This window comes from Canis lupus, chromosome 16 (assembly GCF_011100685.1).
Source record: "Canis lupus familiaris isolate Mischka breed German Shepherd chromosome 16, alternate assembly UU_Cfam_GSD_1.0, whole genome shotgun sequence".
Classification (NCBI taxonomy): domain Eukaryota; kingdom Metazoa; phylum Chordata; class Mammalia; order Carnivora; family Canidae; genus Canis; species Canis lupus.
The window spans coordinates 51,124,278-51,143,678 of record NC_049237.1 but is presented as its reverse complement, the minus strand read 5'-3'; the positions used below and the strand labels follow the sequence as shown (position 1 = coordinate 51,143,678).

The window sequence follows — 19,401 nt, the reverse complement described above, 5'->3', positions numbered from 1 at the left end:
AGCATAATTCTTCCTTCATTTTGTCCCATTTCTCCCCTTTTCAGTCTAGGCTAGAAGTGTCAGTATAAAATTCTCAAAAGCCTTACTATTGCCCTTCTGTGACTATCAAGGGTATCCATACCATTAAATATGAGGGTTCTCCACAGATCTCTTCTGGATAATCCCATGTCTATTCCTGGCCTCTGTTGAGATGGTTGTTGGATCCATAAATTACATCCTAATCTGTTTAGCAAAGATTGCCCAGCTACACTCTCGGGCTTGTTTCCAAGGCAGGCTACCTAGAAAGGCTGAGAAATATCCAAGTCATCAAGTGTGACTCCTTTGTGTTTAACAGCTTCTTCCTCTCACATTTCATCGTAAACAGCAAAGAGAAATCAGGCTTCAGTTTTTGCACATTGCTTGGATAGCTCCTCAGCTAAATATCCAAGTTTATTATTTACAAGATCTACTTTCCACTCAACAGACGTTAATTCAGTCATAATTTCTATCATTTTAAAACATGGATCCGGGTCCGTGGGTGGCTCAGCTGGTTAATCACCCAACTCTTGATCTCAGTAGAGGTCTTAATCTCAGGGTTGTGGGTTCAAGTCCTGTATTGGTCTCCATACTGGGCATAGAATCTACTTACAAAATGGAAAAACAAACAAGGATCATCTTATTCCAATGTCCAATAATATGTTTCTCATTTGTGCCTGAGACTTTACCAGAAGTACTTTATTTCTAACAGTATCCTGTTCATGATAATATGTTTCCCTAAGATAATAGACATGTTCTCTCTGTTTTAACTTCTTTTTGAAACCTCACCAGAATTGCCATTAATATCCATTATTTCTATAAACAGTCTCTTCAAGGAAGCTTGGATTTTTCTATCCTGAGCATCAAAATTCTTCTAGCCTCTGCCTATTACCCAATTTCAAAGCCACTTCCACATTTTTCCGTAGTTGTTACCGTAGTGCCCCAGGGCCCGGTACCAGTATCTGTATTAGTTTTCAAGAGCTGCTATAGAACAGATCCCAACAAACCAGGGGGTTTAAAACAATAGAAATATTTTCTGTCACAGTTAGGAGGGTAAAGTCTAAAATCAAGGTATCAGCAGGGTTGGTTCCATTGAAGACCCTGAAGAGGAATCTACTCTATGCCTCTTTCCTAGCTTCTGGAAGTTGCCAGAAATCCTTGGTGTTCCTTGCCTTGTAGATGCACCACTTCAATCTCCATCTTTTGTCATCATATGGTGTTTGCCCTCTGCGTCTCTATGTCTGTTTTTCTCTCTTTCTATAAGGGAATCTACTTTTCATAATTTGAGAAGGGCACACTATTCAACCCAGTATAGCATATTGTTCAAAGATTTTATTTATTTATTCACGAGAGACACACACAGACAGAGACACAGGCAGAGGGAGAAGCAGGCTTCCTGCGGGGAGCCCAATGCGGGACTGGATCCCAGGACGCCGGGGTCATGCCCTGAGCCAAAGGCTGACACTCAACCACTGAGCCACCCAGGTGCTCCCCAGTACACCATATTTTAAGGAAATGAGTAAACCTGATAAGGTGGCCTATTAACTGAATAACTGAAAGGTTAATTATCATGTAAACCCAATATTTGGAACTGTAATTCCTTGAATTTGAAGAAACTCAGAAAAAAATGACATAAAATAATTTGGTACCTGCAGTTTTTATAAAATAAACAAAACTATCATTAAAATATGAATGCCACTGTTTTACTAACAGAAATGACTACTATTACTAGTGATCATACATTAAAAAATCTAATATTAAAATGTAATTATTAAATTTGAATTGATCAGTAACTTACTTTTGAATATTACAAGTTTTGTCCTATGTAAGCCTCATTCCCCCTCCCTAACCCACATAAATTTTATTTAATCCATGTTAACAGATACAGAAATTAAAGGAACAAAGATTCATTTACTTGATTCACATGGGAGTAAGGAGACAGATCTGCTTGATGGCATGCTTTAGCATGCTAAACATGTTTATTTTGCTACCATCTTCTTCAAAAAGTTTTGCTATTTGCTATTTCTTTAGTTATCAAATCTTTCTTCTAGTCCCGGATAAAGTTTATCATCATAAATTCCTTTATGATTCCTATAACTTGAAGGTAGTCTTGCCTAAGATCTACTGGAGAAAGCATAGTGAATATTGATCACATGCAAATTTATTTCATGAAATACTGATGGAGATCATATACTATCTATATGCTGATACAGAAGTTTGGATCTATGCAGGCTTACAATTATGGTTTTTATCAAAGAAATTATTTAAAAGTCAGTCAGTCTCATAGTCACTGTGTATTAAAAAAGGAACCAGGCTTTGGGCAAAGAAGAATGTTCATCAAAATTGAAAGTAAGATTCATGTCATTATTAGTGTTTTCCTTGGGGCCATGGTGCTACTTACTGCAGTGTCTTCCGCCCGTTCTTTATTGTGTTCTCGGAAAATGGGAGTAAGTGGGGGAGTTGGCCTATGGTGGGGGCTCAGTGGGAGGATAAAAATAGAATTTGTGGATTTATCTCCCAGTCAGAAATTTTCTTTAGTAGCTTAAAATGACTTATGACCGTGATTATTACATTTATTTTCATGACACCCTTGGGCGACAGTTTGAAATATCATTGTCGCTATTTTTAGAGAGAAAAACCTAAAATTAACAGATTAAATAACTTTGCACAGGGCAAACACATCCTGAAGTGGGAACAATGTTCCCAGAACAGGACTTAAGTCTTCTATTCCGTAAAAGTACAGGAAATCTTTCACCAAAGGCAGAAATCTAGTTCCAGATAGGCCTTTGAAAGTCCTTGAGGCTTCCGATGCAATGTGGTAAGATGGTCAACACAACAGACGGTCTGAACATTTGGATTAAAATCCACTGTCTATCTGGGTAACTTCTTAACCGGTGCATGACTTTATGCAAGTTGTTTAACTTCTCTGAGCCTCAATTTCTACCTAACAATTCTGCTTCACTGTGTTTTAGCGACTGAATGAGGACGTATATACAGGAAAACACTAAGCCTAACAGTTTGGCACATAACAGGCACTGTGGAAACATTCACGTCAGTTCATTACCTCCACACATGCCTCCAGGACACAAGATTGCAAGTCACAGTTAGAAGTCTATTCCTACCTTTAATGACCCTCAGATTAAGTCTCTGGAAAACATTTATTTAACAAGCCTGTTGTTCTCAGCCTGGCATGCTTGAAGTATATTAAAAAGCACCTGTTTGGCTCCTGTAGAAAATCAGGACTGAAGAATGACTAACCTAGTAGGCCAAGCAGAGTCAAGAAATGTCATTAGTGTGTCTTTCACATGGGTGTTTACGTGTGCCCCATAAAGCACACAAGCTATGATGCGAGTCTCAAATATAACAGTCAACAATATGGAAGGGTAAAAGAAAAGCATAATATAAACATCAGAGCACATCTGTCAGAGAAGTTATGCAGATCCAGAAATTACAACCTGCCTGGTTTTAATCATTTTATTCAACTAAGGGTCGTTTAGTATATTTATTAACCATTTGCAAAATTTCTTCATATAATACTACCATAATTAATACTCCTAAATATTTCATTATAGGAAATCTAGGCTCTAGCCTAGTAATCTTAAGACTTGAATCCAGTTTTTAGGTAATGATGATCAGGGACATGTATTTTAAGTATATTTTACCTATTAAGTATATTTTAATGGACTGATCATTCAAACTGTGTTCTTGATGTAAGAGTATAACAAACATTAATTCCTCTCCTACAGATATTATGTTTAATTTTATATGATGGATTTTATAATAACAAAGTCATATTCATCTTGCAGTTTTGAATATTTGAAGCTTCTCTTTAAAATGTTTTTCTACTTGGGACACCTGGGTGGCTCAGCATCTCCCTTTGGCTCAGGTCATGATCCTGGGGTCCTGGGATTGAGTCCCTCATTGGACTCCCCTTAGGGAGCCTGCTTCTCCTTATGTCTGTGTCTCTGCCTCTCTCTGTGTATTTCTCATGAATAAATAAATAAAATATTTTTAAAAATGTTTTCCTACTCTAAAAAGCCTATCAGAATCACATGTCTATCTTGCATACAAAATCTCCTTATTTTTATGTAAACAGACTATGAAATATAACTGACTCTGCTCTGTGATGTTGTCTTAGAATTAAACAACAACAAACAAAAAGACCACACACACACACAAAAAAAAAACACCTTTGTAGTTAGATCCAAAAGGAAATATTTTCAGGCAGAGCAGACAGGGAATATACCCTGCAAATTACAGTGAGTTAAAATGCTTTAGTTAAGAGAGGTGTATGCATCCACAGAGCACTCATCAAAAGCTGCCTCTTGGCTTCTTGTCAGGTTTCACCGGATCATCTAGGGATGGTTCTCACCTCAGAGCTTATTTGCAATCTAAGTGTAATATATATTGATTTAAAAACAATTTCAGAGCTGCAATTTTTTTCCAAGGAATCTTAGTTTGTAATTACCCTCTTGTTTCTGGGAATCAAAGTTTGCATATTAAAAAGTAAAAATGTAATTAGCACTAACAAAACTATTATTACAGGTTTATGCCATTCCCAATATTTTCAGAGATCAAATAGATTTAATTTGTCATAAAAAGTACTTCTCTATCCTAATAAAAACAAAAAAAATAAATGCATGTACTTGAATGGAATAAATTATTTCAAAAGAATCCAAAGTTAACTACCACTGTGTTATATTTAGTAGAACCTGTGAATTACATGTTGCTTGTATTCTTGAATTATTTACATGGGTGCCAATGACTTAAAATTTCTGGAAGGCATAATGCTGATGATGACTAGGGCAGATGTGAAGAATAAAAGACCACATCCTATGTCGATCCCATTATATACCTAAGATAGTAGTAGTCTGGCAAAGAAATTGAATGTTAATATGAAAACAGATGGTTGTCACATGTAGTGGCATATAATAAATCTTTATCCATGAATTTAAGCTTTTAGGAACCCATTTATATTTTAAGTATTTATCACCTTTTAAAATAATAAATACCATACACTTACTACCAGTGAAACCTTAATTTAAGGAGATCCGCTGTCTACATCTCAGAAAACATGATTTATGTATTGCCATTAACATGTACACACATACACACACACACACACACACACACACACTACCCTAAATACCTTCAGGTGCTCTGCTGTCAATAGATGAGCCCAAAGATTTACAGTGTAAGGCAAAAGAGAGGGACAGAATGAGAAGGAGGGCAGAGGGAGAGAGAGAGGAAGGAAAAAAGAAGGAAATCTAGTCCAAATTTTAAAGAGTATCTCTGCTGCAATGTGGTTTGCTGTTATAACTTAGAGAGAAAAGTCCATTGTGATAGGTTTGTGAAGTCTATTAAAAAGGGACAGAATTTTCACAGAAAAGCTAATAAAAATGGAAGATGGAGGGAAGCTAAGAAAGGAAAATGAAGATGCTACTAGTAATTTGAATAGAGTTAAAAACAATAACTAGGGTAACATTAGACACTGATGGCAAACGTCTTCCCACAAAGAGGAAAAGTGACATGAAGCAGGGTGCGTGTGTGTGTGTGTGTGTGTGTGTGTGTGTGTGTGTGTTGGGGGTTCTTCGGCCCTGAGAGCTGGAGCTTATTCACATCTCTGGGTGTGCCCTGGGGGTGTGGGAGCATTGAGGACAGGAGAACAGACAGCTGCCCATGAACTGAGACTCTCCATAAGGAGGCAGAACAAGGTTAGCCTGACTGTTCTTGAATGTGCTGTTTTGCAGAAATCCAGAAAACAGAACTTCTGATAAATGGGAATGTTATCCTCCTGGAGCATCCGCATGGGTCCCATATGTACTCATTACTGCAGAGTGTAAACCGATGTGAGTATAGACACAGTAGTTCTTGTTTGACTGACTGGCTTTTCTGTAGCAAAACATCACTTCAGAACCATGCACATGCCTAGGTGCAGAATAGGATTCCTTTGCTTGGCAATCATGGAATTAACCTAAAGAAGCAGGGTCTTTGGAAATATATTTGCTGTCCTCTTGCTCACCAATGACTTCGTTACTTCTTTGGCTTAGTTTGTGTATGAGGGTCTAATTTGGAAGTTTTAATACTACTTCAGAAAATGTTTTGGATAAACCAATTCATTGTTCATGAGTCCCACCCATTAATTCATCTTAATTAAAGATAATGTTTTGAATTTGGCTTATACTTGTATTCTGATCAAAGTAAAATATTGAGGAAAATTTGAATATTCATTCTAAAATGTTTTCTTTTGGAGCTGTCATTCCTCCTCAGTGTCACTGCCACACTCGGAGTCCAGCATTCTGGTGATTAGCGGAGCCAGCTCATGCCTCCCTCCCTAAGATAGGAACCCTTCCCAAATTGAGGGACCCTCTGAACAAACCTATGATGATGCAAACACTTATTACACTGTTTCATCACAACTATGTGTCTCTCAGAAAACCTCACTAAAAAGTGAGCTCTGTCATGCAGCCTTGCATTCTTCTTCATTATATTCCTTGTGATGAGTATAAAACTTGATGGAGCTTTCTGGGTTTTAGGGTTTTTGTTTTTCCTTCAAGTGGGTTCAAGGAGTCAGGTTTTTATTAATTTTATTATGTATTAAATATAAAAATACATCAGAAATGAGTTTACTAAACATGTTGCATCAAATTTAAATTTGAAAAAGACATTTATATGCACTGTTTTCTGAGTATTGATTAGTTTCTAAACTCTTATTAAACTCTTACAATTCTTATATAGCATCTTAAATTCTGAAAATTGAAAACCCTTCATTGGGCACAAAGTATTCAAAGGAATCAAAAAAATTACCTTTTGCCATTAAAGGCAACCTAGTAAACATTATTTTTTCATTTTCTCCTTCTACTAACCCTTTGGTAAATATTAGGACAGAAAAATCTTGTTTTCTTAATCTAGCATGTTCCAAATTAATATCAAACTGATCATCCAGAGATTGAAAGTGACTTTTTTTCTCCCAAATAGATTCTTTGCTAAGATCCTTTTTTTTTAAATTGCTAGCTTATACCTAAATCATTTATTATTTCTGCAATAAGTGATAGGTCTCAAGAGTTAGTTCCACCAAGACATATTATAACAAAACATCTAATATTCCTGAGAACATTTATATCCACACATCTCTTTTCCACTTTACCTCCATCCTAAATTAGAAGATGAAAATAGAACTTTTGCACTACTAAGCGAAAGGCCAGGTGTGTTTATAGGGGGCTATTTTATTTAAAGCAGTTTAAATTTGCATAAAGAAAATGAGGGGGGAAGGACCAAATTACTACTCTTTTTCACCTTAAAAATGTAACTGTATTGGTAGTTCTTTGGTGTCATTGGGGTTTGGTTCTTTGGTCCTTAGTTTGTTTTCTGTTGGTAGCATTTTCCTTCTTTTGGTAATTGCACTACAAACCAATTCTGATGGGAGTTTTGGTAGAGAAATCTAAATTGCACTACTGTGTCGGGCCATAAACATTTTTTTCTGGGATTCCATAATAAGATGGCCTGACTTTGTTAGAACTGTGTCCAAAAGAAAATGTGTCAGATTATGAGAAGTTGAACAAGGCAATGAAAACATGGCATAGTTGAAGAGCTAATGTGGACAATGCTAATGATTAAGTATTTGAAGTGCACTTGGTGTTTATCTTCTCATGCTAACTTCATATGCAGCAACTGTAATAGGGCCATTTAGTGCCATCATGACATTTCTGCTTATCCAGATGTCATATAAGTTCAATTAATTTCAACAGTATCTAGGTCTTCAAAGACCATATGCTATCTCTAGGGAATGTCTGTGCAATCTACTTGCCAGATGTGAAACCCGGGCTATGAACCAGCAATGTTCTGATTCACAGTTACAGCATTTATGGCCTGATACCACCATCCACATGAAGGAAGAGTGCAGGCCCGCTTCACTCAATGTATGGAGTAAGGGTGTAAGTAGTGCAATCATTTGAATGATCTTATATTATGCTTGCTTAACTGTGCCCCACCATCCCCAATGTGCTCTGCCCCACTGTATTTTGTGTGAGAAATCACAAATATCTATTGCAAAGTAGGTACATTTCTCCTTTAAAATGATTTACTGCATTTCTGTAATAACTTCTCCCTACAATGCATATCCCTTACTAGAAAATACAAATAACTTTCATATTGCAAAATACCCAGTTGATATCTATAATGGTTCATTTTATGTGTCAACTCTATTGGGTTAAGAGATGCTTGGATAGCTGGTAAGACATTACTTCTAGACGTGTCTGTGAGGGCATTTCTGAAAGGGATTAGCATGTACTTTAGTAGAATAAAGAGACCCGTTCTCTCCCCGGGTGTGTATCCTCCAATCTGCTGATGGCCCAATAGAACAAAAAGGTAAAAAAAGGACTGATTCCCTCTTTCTTCTTGAACTAGGGCATCCATCTTCTCCTGCCCTCCAGCATTAGAGTGTGTGGTTCTCAGGCTTCCTGACTCAGACCGAATTATACCACTGGTTTCCTGGTTGTTGTTCTTCACCTTGCTGACCACAGACTGTGGGACTTGTCTGCCTCCACAGCCAGGTGAGCCGACTTCTATTATAAATGTTTTCATATACGTATATACATCCTATTGGTTCTGCATCCCTAATACAATAGTATCTAAAGTTGAAGATATCATAGAGCATTCACACTAGATGGGTTTGTTGTCAAGGAGGAAGTGGCTGGAGAGGACTGTATGTGTGTACTTGTGTTAAAGCAAGAGGCATAGTATACTCAGATCATAATATGAATACAATGTAAGAGGAAACAAAGGTGAAGAAAGGGCTGGCCCAGACATTACCCAGTGCATCCTGTTTAGCACTGCCATTTTCTTGTGCATTTTACTTTTTCATTTCTTTTTCCTATAGACTGTGCCATATATGATGGAAAATCAAATTTTCACCTTCTCTCATCTTAGAAAGACTACAGCAAACTCACTTTACTCCAGTCTTGGACGGAATCAGTTCCCCAATCTAAATCTAGCAATTGTCAAAGGTACACTAAACCATCAGGTAGATTTCATAAGGATTTTTTTTTAAGATTTTATTTATTCATGATAGACATAGATAGAGCGAGAGAGAGTCAGAGACACAGGCAGAGGGAGAAGCAGGCTCCATACTGGGAGCCCGACGTGGGACTTGATTCCAGGACTCCAGGACCGTGCCCTGGGCCGAAGGCAGGAACTAAACCGCTGAGCCACCCAGGGATCCCCTCATAAGGATTTTTAAGCAAAAGAAATCTTGGAATTTCAAATAAAGAGAGCATCCACCTGAATAACCCATAGATGATGGTGTCAATGGCAGTTCTTGGTGGTTTGCTGGTGGTAGGATTTAGAGTAAGTTGTGTTTTTACTACTTGTGGTCTGTTATATATTTTTTAGTTTTATATATGTAAATATTCAATTCAAAAAATCCGACTGATACAGTGATGTCTTTCTTATCGGCCTCAGATTGTTCTTCTTTAAAAAATAATTAGATAAAATGTCATGTAAGACAAATTCTTTGTGAAAACTAAAGATTTCAAGTGCAGAGTGTAGTGAGTGTGGTAAGCCCCTGTCAAGGAATACATCATTTCTAGTTAGCTCTTCCTGGATAAAATGAGTGTAGTGAGGCTTCAGAGAACTCCCTCGTTCTGGAGTACATAGAAATGACTCAGAGGAAATATGTGAAGGGCGACGTGAAAAGAGGGACGGTAACCACAACTTATCAAACCCGTGCCTCTTACAATATTCTCCTCTAGCTAGTATTCTGTTTTATATTCAAATTCAGTCTAAGGTGATTAGTAACAGTTAAATTAGAAACTCTTCCTGTGATGACACTGTTAGCTTTGAGAGAAAATTAAGTTTGGAAAAAAGAAGTTTGGTTTGATAAAGCACAGTTGCAAAATATATGTCAGAGTCTGTATGGGTTGATTGCTGGCAGGAAGCAGTATCATAATAATATTTTCATTCAAGTTTTTCATACTGGAAATGCTAATTCATTTATTAAAAAACTAGAGACTTAAAACTCCTACAAATCTTGATTTCAGTTCAGGCTCCCCTCAAATAGAAAATCGGCCAGGGTGCCTATTTGTGATCCAAATGCAGAAAAACACAGTGCCATTTCTCAAAGGTAACAACCTCACCATTGCTCTGCCCGAGGACTTTATTAGATTTAATACTGAGAGCTCACAGTCAGCTACTGCCAGTGAATCCCTTGAAAGCTGGAAACTTGGATTATCTTTTGTCTACATTTCTATTACACAGACTGTTGTTAACCTTCCATTCCCAACTTGAACCTACTTAATGGCGTTGCCAACCGGCAGCTGCACCTCTGAGAGCCTCCAGCAAAATAAAAGCTGTATTTCACATCTTAGGTGTAGTGTAGATTTCCAAGAAGAAAGGTAACCTGATCTTTTAACATTCTGTTTGTACTTGCAAAGTATAGCACATTTGCAATATGATATTCCTTCTGGGAGATCAGGATGTGGATTATTCTGCAACTTTCAGAGGTGATTGAAATATTTCAAATTAGAGTCTTGAAATAAAGAAGCTCATGGCCAGGAGCATTATCACTTCACAGAGTGGAAAATGAGGTTTACTAGTTACTAAATCAATAGAAATAATAGGATTTGTATGAATAAGTTAGGTACTCTTTATTGAATCTTTTGCTTTCTTTTGCTTTCTTTTCTTCTTTTATTTGCTTGCTGCTGATTTTAAAAGACACCAAGTATGGCCAAAGTTTCACTCTTCAGTACAACTTCTACATTCTTGGTTTTATATATATATATATATATATATATATACTGCAAATTCATGCACATATCAAAATGCTCCAGATTTACAGGAGACATCATAATTGTAATATATTAAACTAAAATATACACTCATTAATTTTCCCATTTAGACACATGAAAATTATGAGGCGAACAGTTCTTTTTAAGAGAAAATCAGAATTTTATCTCTGGATAAAGGGCATTAATAGTTCTTTATTGTGTATCCCAGGGTTATATGCTTTTATTCTGTAAGCCAATACTTCATTATTAATAATTTTCTAATTAGTTACCACAAAATATGGTGTTTAAGCAAGAATTTTGTTACATATAATTCAATATTCTTATTCGACACTTAGAGATCATGGTTAAGGAAGTATTCTATTCAGGATATGTACTTAACATGAAAAAAAAAAGTGTTAAACAGAAAAGCAACAACACTATTATTCCGCCTAAGTTACTTTCCCCTAACCACTGAAATATTTTTTATAGTGGCATTCCAGGTTCCAAATATCTTTTCCAATGAATAGGATAATTCTCTGCTTTACTGTCATAGTATCCAAAATCAAAAGTTAGGGAAGGCTGCACATCCATAAGATAATCTGGCCTGTCATGCACAGCCTTGACACTTAAGTCCAGAAGCAAACTCGGTATTGACCCAAGGCTTACCAACCAAAATTCTTGTAGAATATATGAAATGATGACTGATGCTTTACAAAATAAAGAAATACTAAACCTCCCTGTTTTTTTCCAGTACACTTAACACATAGTGTTAGTTTTAGGTCTACAATGTAGTGATTCAACACCATAAATTCAATTCTATGCATCAGTCAGTGCTCATCACCATAAATGTACTCTTAATCCCCATCACCTATTTCACCCATCCCCCACCTACTTCCCCTCCTGTTAACTATCAGTTTGTTCTCTATAGTTAAGAGCCTACTTCCTGGTTTCTCTTTTTCTTTGTTCATCTGTTTTGTTTCTTAAATACTACATGTGAGTAAAATCATATGGTATTTTTCTCTTACATCACTTGGCATTATACCTTCTAGATCCATCCATATTGTGGCAAAATCTCATTCTTTTTTATGGTTGAGTAATATTCCATTGTATTCAGACGCCCCACTTTCTTCATTCATTTATGAAAGGGCAATTGGGTTGCTTCTGCAGTTTGGCTATTGTAAATAATACTGCAATAAACACAGAAGTGCATGTATCTTCTTGAATTAGTGTTTTCAATTTCTTTGGTTAAATATCCAGTAGTGGAATTCCTGGATAATTTATTTTTAATTTCTTGAGAAACATCCATACAGTTTTCCACAGTGGCTGCACCTGTTTGCATCCCACCAACAGTGCATGAGGGTTCCTTCTTCTCCACATCCTCACCAGCACTTATTTCCTGTGTTTTTTATTTTAGCCATTCTGACCTGTATGAGGTAGTATCTCCTTGTGGTTTTGATAGGCATTTACCTGATGGTGAATAATATTTAGCATCTTTTCATCTATTTGTTGGCCATGCGTATGTCTTCTTTGAAGAAATGCCTGTTTGTATCTTCTATCCATTTTTTAAATTGTATTATTTGGGGTTTTGGTGTTGAGTTATATAAACTCTTAATGCATTTTGCATATTAATCATTTGTTAGATATGTCATTTGCAAATATGTTCTCAATTCAGTAGGTTGTGTTTCAGTTTGTAGACTCCTACCTTCGCTGTGCAAAAGCTTTCTATTTTTATGTAATCCCAATAGTTTTTGCTTTTGTTTTCCTTGTCTTAAGACACATATATAAAAAATGTCATTACATCTGATGCCAGAGACATTATTGCCTATACACTCTTCTAGGATTTTAATGGATTCAGATCTCCTATTTAGGTCTTTAATCCATTTTGAGTTTATTTTTCTGTATGGTGTGAGAATTTTGTCTAGTTACATTCTTTTGCATGTAGCTGCCCAGTTTTCCAATACTATTTATTGAAGAGATTATCATTTTTCCCATTGTGTTATTCTTGCCTGCTTTGTCCAAGATTGACCAGACAATTGTGTATTTCTTTCTGGGCTCTCTCTTCTGCTCCACTGATCTGTTTTTGTGCCAGTACCATACTGTTTTGATTACTATAGTTTTGTCACATATCTTGATATCTGACCTTATGATACCTCCAGTTTTAGTCATCTTTTTTCAAGATTGCTTTGATTATTCAGGGTCTTCCGTGGTTCCATACAAATTTTGAGATTATTTGTTCTAGTTCTATGAAAAATGCTCTTGGTAATTTGATAAGTATTGTATTAAATCTGTAGATTCTTTTGGGCAATAGGGACATTTTAACGATATTTGTTCTCTCAGGCCATGAGCATGGACTATCTTCCCATTCATGTCATCTTCAATTTCTTTCACCATTGTTTTATAGTTTTCAGAGTACAAGTTTTTGGCTAAGTTCTTGTTATTTTTAGTACAATTGTAAATGGGATTGTTTTCTTAGTTTCTCTTTCTGCTACTTCATTATTAGTGTATAGAAATGCAATTGATTTCTCTATATTGGGTTTGTATCCTGAGACCTTACTGAATTCATTCATCCATTCTAGTAGATACTACTAAAATTATGAAGAGAAAAATCATAAACATTTAAAGCTAGAAGGAAGAAAAATCAGTTCATCAAACGTCCATACATTTTAAAGAAAGAGGCTGGAGTTGGGAGTGGTCAGGTGACTTACAGACTTAATATATAGCCATTGTGCTATATGATTTAAAATACAAAATTACTATATTGGATTTTACCTTAAGATATCCGAAGCTGATTAGTAGGGGTGAACTTTGCTATTTATTTGGCTAAGGCCATATTTGACACGTCATGTGCCTGCACAGCAGGGTCACTGCCAGAGAGAGTGCAGATTTCTCCCACAATTTCCAGTCAGTTTTTTGTCCTTTTATTATTAGCTCTTCACATACCTCAAGCATTACAATATGCCTCAAGCAGTTAACTTTGTTGAATCTTCTGGTCTACATCATGGACTTGAAGCCTTTCCTTTTAGCCAGTAGAAACTCTCTACAAAATGTCTGCAATTTAACTGTTTTGTGATAACTATGAGAGTAGTATCTAGGCTTACAAGCAGGTTATTGGGTCAATGAACTTTTTCATATAATTTATTAAATATTTATTGAATAGTTACTATGTTTGAAGTGGGTATCAACCTATTATTCAAGGTTGAGAAAGTACACCATTTTCTCTCAACAATCTTATGAATTATGTGAGTATATATAATATACTTTATGGCAGGACATTTGATTTGTCTTAAGAGGAATAACAGAGTGTTTCAAAATTCAAGTCAACTATATTTGTTTGAGGAAGATCTGGAAAGACTTGAGAGATGAGATTATATTTGGCTTTGTATCTAGGTAGTTGTTTTTCTTTTATTGTAAAGAGTGTTTTTATGTTATTTTATGAAAAAGACATTCATTATAAGAAAAAAATATGGGCAGAAACAAAAAAATATAAAACATCTAAAATTCCATCATTCATAGAAATGGATATCAGTGATATTTGGTGCATATTATTCCATACATTCACAGGCATGACAGTTGTTTTAGGTTTTAAATTAAAAAATAGGTATTCTCACATAATTCAAATATCCATGTGGAATATGACTGTATAAATTTTATTTAATGTAAGAAAATATCTTTCAACATATTGGAAACAGAAAAATGGATCCTTTTAGCTATAGCAGAGACTCTTCTCAATCTAATTGAGTGGTAGCTCAGTGCTCCTGAATGCCAAAATTGTGTTTTTGTTTGTTTTACAGTATGTAGTAATATTCAAAGTGCATTTTGGAATTCTATACATCCCTAGTACCAAAGAAAGAAGAGAGAGCTCTTAATTAGTAATATTGGAGGTATAGAGATTATTCATTTTAGTTCTTAATACAACAGTGAGTATACAGCAATTTATTCTTTTACTGATATTCAGTGCCTAGCATTGGGTTGTTATAGTCTCATTCATTATCTGGGGATTTTACATTCAATTTTTTCTTTAATGTTAGTATTCTGCATTAGCAGGTAATAAAATGAATTCCTTTATTAGAACTTCAATAAGGATAGACTACATCTTCATTTCCATATATGTAAACCTAAGAAAAAGATTTTATGTTTTTCTCTGCTTATCTCCAAGAAGTGTTAAGTGTAAATAAAGATGTTTTAAATATTTAAGTGCCAATTTACCCAAAGAAAATTTCCTACAATATGAAGGCTTGGAGTTTTGTAAATATATTTAGTTAAGTCAGTCATGATAATAATTCAAATGTATTTATTCCTCTCGTGTTTAAGTGGTTTTACTCAGTGCCAGAAACTTTCAAAATTCACAACCTTATGAGTAAGGTATTAATATTATTCCCATTTCATAGTTTAAGTGGTTAAAGCACAGAGATAATGTTACGCACAAGGTTACCTAGCTGAGGAGGGTGGGAGCTGAAAGAGTAATCCAAGCCATTACCCACAATGCAATACTCTCTCTTATGATGAAATAAAACTACATTTATTCTTTTAACAAAGGAACATTTTCAGTGAGGGATTTTGTTCTTGATTGAAAATCTTTTACATATATCAGTAGCTTGTACAAGGAAGACATTCTTACTCTTACATTTATGATGGCACAACTTTTAATGTTTAGATCAGCACTTTTAAAAATATGTTCTCCACAACACTAGTTTCATGAAATTTTAAAATGTATGACTTGAAAGCTATCCATAATAAAGTAATTTGATAAATTTGGTATTAAACACAATTAAACAGGCTTCTATAGTATGATAATTAATTTTAGACTTTAACATGTGAATATACACTATGTCTCCTCATGTATAATAGAGTATGTCCAGTTTACCCTATGAAATGGAATGCATTTATTTAAATATTTATGCAATTTTATTACTTACCTTAAATATGTTACATGATAATGGGTTCTGGGTACAGTATAGTATAAGTCTACTGATCTATTTGGTGGAGAGTTGGTTTGGGGGAATAACTTAATACTTCCATTTGTACTGGATTAGAGAGGTACCTCACTTTTTTCTGGGTTAGAGATATGTAAAAATCATATCTAATAACGCTTTGGATACTCAAAACTGCATGCCAACTCTGCTTTTCAAAATTTGCGCATGCCATCTTGTCATTTTTTTTCTAATTGGAGACACAGTATGCTACATATCATTTATCTTAAAACATGTTGAAACTCAAATTCCAAACCTCTACTTGAGAATAATTAGCAGTGTGAAAAATTTTCATCACCTATGAACATTTTCCTTTACAAGTCATTTACCTTATTTTAAAAATTAATTCCAAACAGTGGTTCCCAAACTTGAGGGTGCACTGGAATCACTAAGAGCACTTGTTACAACACAAATTGCTTATTATTAGGTATGTGTTGGAGCCAGAGAATTAGCATTTCTAGGAAGTTCTCAAATGATATTGATACTGCTGGTCTCCAAAGGACTTTTGAATCACTAGAAAGTTCATCTTTGACAGGAATGTATGGGGTAGTAAATATTTGTGATCATAATATTATTTTTGAAATATCATTCAAGATGAAATATTCTGATTTTTGGTTTCCCAGCTTGTATAAATAACACCAGTTATTCAATTAAATACTGATATGGTATTTTTTTAAGATTTTATTTATTTATTCATGAGAAACAGACAGAAGTAGAGACAGAGACAGAGGGAGAAGCAGGCTCCATGCAGGGAGCCTGATGTGGGACTCAATACTACCAGGACCCCAGGATCACGCCCTGGGCTAAAGGCAGGCACTAAACCACTGAGCCACCCAGGTGTCCCTGACATGGTATTTAAAACATATTTTAGATCACCTCACACCATTTGCTACTTTTCATGCCAATGAATCAATGAGATTTGAATTACTTGGAAAATATCACACCCAGAATCCATTTTGTGTTTAGTGTGGAATACATTATTAATAAACCAGGAGCTACAAAGCATGAAATACAACTCAAGTCTCACCTGGATTCATTAGTGATGACACAGTAGACAGTCCACTCATCTCTTCACTACCATGCATATTATGGAAAAGAAAAAGAGAAATGGTAAATTATTAACTATATAGACAAACTCCCTGAATCAAATAGTATTTCTAGATATATGGTCAAGAAGACCAGACTGCAGTGGAAAGGATTAGATGTGCTAGATTCTGTTGCTCATTGTTGCATTATTAGACTACAGACAAATCATATAAACTTTCAACACTTCAATCTATTTGTTAAGTGAAAGGATACCACTGGATGAGGTCTAAAGTCTCTTGTATTTCTGAAATATACTGATTCTTTGCTTGCTCCTATAAATATTTTTCAACTCACTTGCTCAGAACACTGTGATATTCTGACACTGGTAATGCTCGGTTTTGCTTATTTAGTAAAGTAAATTAATTAGGTGCTCTCTGATTGTAGTAGCCATAACAAAAATCAATTGGAAGTCATTAAGAGATCATAATTACATTTAAGTGAACTCTACTATAATTCAAAATTCATGTTGCTTAATAGGAACTTCTAATAAACTCATTAATTTTAGAAAGATTTAGAAATTATAATTATCATAGTTGTATCCACATTTGCCCACAAGAATATAGAAAGATAACAAGTACAGTGATTAAGCAGACAAGAATAGAATATAAATTTCTGAATACTTTCACTAAAGTCATATATTGTATGTACATATATACATGTGTAACTTTTTAGATTACAAAATATAACACTCACATGAAGCAATCCTACAAAGAATATTGTCCTCTCAGATATCAGTTAATGTTTCATCAAGTGTAAAGTTCATCTATATGTGAGGGTCATTAGAGACCTAGCAGGAAACCAAATCATAAGCATATTCAGGTGACTGACCATTTAGGATGTTTTAGATTAGAGTCAGAATCTCAAGTCCAAATTAAATGCTTAAAGAAATTCTCATAAATTTGCAGTTAGCATGAATATGACCTACAATTCAGAGTAAAAAAAAAAAAAAGCTGTTGATACATGTGTGTACCATAAGTCTAAAAATGATGTTTTCTAAAAGAGCAAAATGACAGCACAAGATAAAGTAGCAAAAAATGGGATTTTTTTAACTCAAGCAATTCTACTTAAAGCAATAATTTCTACTTAGAGCAATAACTCCACAACAAAAATAATTTATAAATAGGAAGACCTGAGAGTAACATTTTGATTTTGTAGCACATGGTATTTTTAAAGCTGAAATGAGGTGTCTTGCAGAAAATATTTATTATTTTGATCCAGTCTTCCAGCTTTGTGCTTTGAGATACTCTGTTAATATAATATTCTGGTAGTATAGTATTATTCTCTTGTCATCGGTGTTTCAGTTTACCTGGTTCTATTCTGATTAGTGATTCCTTTTAATCCTTTAATTTAAAAAAAAACAACAGATTTAAAGCTTTGTTATTATTATAAGCCTCCAAATTTGGTAAAAATTATATATGACTATGTAATGTGAGATATCTCCAGTGTGTGTTAGCCATAGGAAAGAAATAACCGGCAGTTTCAAAATACTAAAATCTGTAAGAACAGGAAGATAAATCTGACTCTACTAACTTATTTTAGAAGAGAAATTTGATTAGTATCCATGTAAATGTACACAAACAACATGGTGCTTTACTAAAATAGATAATTAAGAAATGAATACAATTTAAAACAATGAGAATACAGAACATTTTATACACAAGACATAGTCTTATTGATAGAGAACTTTTACAATCAGCATAGGTAATGAAAACAAATGGCACAGGAATTGAAATCAATATATTTGTAAAGCAAATATGAAGACAGAAGATACTGGAGATAAATGAGAGAGGAATAAATGTAAGCTCATAAGTACACCCCCACTCCTATAAGGAAACAACTCAGGTACATGCATGGCTTTATAGAACTATATTTCAAATGATCCATAATAAAGAGTAAATAAAGGAGGTTATTAGGGACTCAGATGAACAAATGCAGAATGCAAAATCTTGCCAGGAAAATAGACTCAGAAATACATACAATTATGGGATAATGAAATAATTATTCAAACTCGTCCTGATACGGATTAATGACACACTTTTGATGGAGACTAATGGATGGGGATACTGAGTTGAATTTAGAGAAAACCAAAAATCTAGGTCAGGTTGTCATATGAAGGAAGGACCTTAGATTTTCTAGAGGACAGAACTGTACAAATGTTCCCTAAAATGTCAGTAAATAAAATATATGCATCTTTCTTTTGCTTAATTAAAATAATTATTAAGTGAACCATGATTCGTAGGTGGTTTTTGAGTCTCTATAATTGAACTTAAAGTCTAACACTAACATTTTATACATAGCAGTGGATGGGTAATATGCTTTTGGGCCAGTACAAAATGACTCCTACTTTCCAGGAAATTTCATGCCAGGCAGAGTCCCACCAGCCAAGTTTGTCCTGATGGCTCTGTTCTAGTTAAGGCTAGAGTTTTGTATACATATACCCCATACAAATATGGTTAGAATGACTCAAGCCACATCAATCATAATTTTGGTATTTTTCAAACTGGAACAGGATAAAGTTACTTTCGGTTAGTGAGCAGGAACAGGACAATGCAAATACCTAGACAACT

General features: G+C 34.8%; 1 long non-coding RNA gene across 3 annotated transcripts in view; it reads left to right on the top strand.

The window, feature by feature from the left end:
• Nucleotides 1–9,380, top strand: part of LOC119874733 — a 38,655-nt gene extending 29,275 nt beyond the window's left edge. The window contains exons 5-8 of one of the 3 annotated variants that reach the window (XR_005371137.1): nucleotides 5,766–5,864; nucleotides 7,869–7,949; nucleotides 8,422–8,567; nucleotides 8,894–9,380. This is a non-coding gene — a long non-coding RNA (uncharacterized LOC119874733). Of the gene's footprint in view, nucleotides 1–5,765; nucleotides 5,865–7,798; nucleotides 7,950–8,421; nucleotides 8,568–8,893 lie in introns of all 3 variants that reach the window. The other 2 variants (XR_005371136.1, XR_005371135.1) reach the window with 2 other exon arrangements.
• Nucleotides 9,381–19,401: the final 10,021 nt, after the last annotated feature.